The sequence below is a fragment of the Solanum tuberosum genome, unplaced genomic scaffold, assembly GCF_000226075.1.
Source record: "Solanum tuberosum cultivar DM 1-3 516 R44 unplaced genomic scaffold, SolTub_3.0 scf00393, whole genome shotgun sequence".
In the NCBI taxonomy this organism is placed as follows: Eukaryota; Viridiplantae; Streptophyta; class Magnoliopsida; order Solanales; family Solanaceae; genus Solanum; species Solanum tuberosum.
Genome location: NW_006239316.1, coordinates 492,054 through 494,290, shown reverse-complemented (window position 1 = coordinate 494,290; position 2,237 = coordinate 492,054).

Sequence of the window (2,237 nt, the reverse complement as noted above, 5' to 3'; positions counted from 1 at the left end):
TTTGGTTTTATATTTCTTCTCAAGTGCATCCCACAATTCTTTTAAAGTTGTCAATGCACTTAAAACATCATATAATTCATCCTCTGAAGCACTTAAAATGTAGCCCTTACATAGAAAGTCTTTCTGTCTCAATGCTTCAATAATCATGAATTTTTCTTTGTCTGACATATAAGCAGCAGGTAATGGAGTTTCTTCATTAGTAAATTTTTGCAAACCAAGAGTGGTAAGCTAGAAAAATACCAATTGCTGCCATCCCTTGAAATTCATATCAGAGAATTTTCCCGATTTCTCTGTTAGTGGTACATTAGTTCAGATTGGTGCAACAATAGCCACTTGTAACATTTCGGAAAATTTGTAGACTAAACTAGAGCTTAAATGTGAGGGTTAACGTCAAGGGAAAAAGGTTAGAATCAGGAAAGGATAGCAAGGTCAAAAAGAGTTGTTAAAGGAAGTCACCTTTGGTGTAGGCACTGCCACACCTACCACTCCCATCACCACGACTCGTGGATAAGACCACGACTCATGGGAGGGCTTGTGGAGAGCTAGGTAGTAGCCTTGCCAAATCTTCCAAAAACACCCTTCCCTCTTCACAAGCCACTTCACGGCTCGTGGTCGTGACCACGTCTCTTGGGAAAGCTCATGGGAGGGAGTTGGTGATGTGAGGGGTGAGAGAAGTGGCTTAGCCACTGCCTCAAGGTCCACGAGAGGGACCACGGTTCGTGGCATGCTCCACGGCTCGTGGTGCCCCTCTAGAAGTTGCCTTGGGCATGTAGGTTAAAAGGCATGGAAGCCTAGCCACTGCCTCAAGTCCATGAGAGGGACCACGGCTCGTGGTCATGACCACGGCTTGTGGGGGCCCTCGTGGCACCTGGGCAACTCACTTTAAGTGAGGGTTATTTTGAGCCCTATCGAAGTGAGGTCAATTTATATTATTTTTATAAAACTATATAAGTCTTTTAAAGTCAAAATATACCCAATTTCTTCATATTTTCCAAAGCACCAAAATATTTTCCCCGAAGTTCATCTTCAGCAAAATTTCTGTCTCTAGAAAACTCCAAGAAAGAAGAAGAAGAAGAAGAGGAAAGTGAAAGCTAGGGTTAAAGGATCCTCCTCTTCCACTCAAATTCCTAGGGTTTCTTCATCAAGGTATGGTAGTCCTTCATCCATGGAGTCCCTCCAAACTCAATTTCAAAAATAGTAATTTCCCCAAAAGTTAGGGTTTTACTCCAAGTCATGGATTCCTTTTCAAAAACGTTTCTATTGGTTTAATTACTTGGTATTATGATTGAATTGATGAATTATTATAGTTTTATGGTGAAATCTCCCAAGAATCCATGAAACCCCCCATATTCCCAATTTGTGACTTTGTGATGCGGGTGAATTGTAGAAAGAAGAGTATTATGAGATTATGCTTATAGAAATAATAGTAATTGAATCATGTTATCATTCATGTATAATGTACTAAATCTAGATATGTTGATTGAATGTGATCTATGGTCCTTGAAGGGAAAAGCATGAGAATTATGAATGTTTATGAGGTTTATGTATATGCATTTAGATCACTTTGAGAGTAAAGTGAATATGATTATGATCTAATTTTTGTGTTCATAGGATGATTATCCTCATGTACACACTTTTGGTTGAATATGATATGATGTGAAAGGTTTCTCACATGTAGTGATTCTAAGGTTGGAGGACTAGTCTCACCTCTTGAATCTATGAGCTATAGTATGAATTATGTTGGATTGAGTGTCAAGACACTCTTCTATGAGTATGCACTTGAGTCAAGACTTAATATGTAATCTATGAGAATTAATGTTGAGCACCGAGTGGATATGAATATGAGATGGAAGCTTATACAATAGTTGAGTCCGGCTGCCCAATGAAAGGTTCTACACTAGTTGATTCTAGCTTTCCAAATGGGTTCCTTCTACCTTACTTGAGTCCCGGTTCCCAAAGTATGTATCTCATGAGATGGAAACCTTATACCTTATTTGAGTCCGGGTTTCTAGAAGCAATCTCCTTATCCCATAAACTATGTGCCCACATAGGTCTTTAGCTAGTAGATCCACCTAAGCTAAGAGTATGATTCTACCTTAGGTAGGTAGGACAACCCATTATCGGTGTGGGGTAGACATCAGATTCCATGGTAAGCTCACATGGTCTATGTTGGTTAAGGTTAATCTCCCACGATTATAATATGAACAAGAATAAGAGTTATGAAATATGGTTACTTA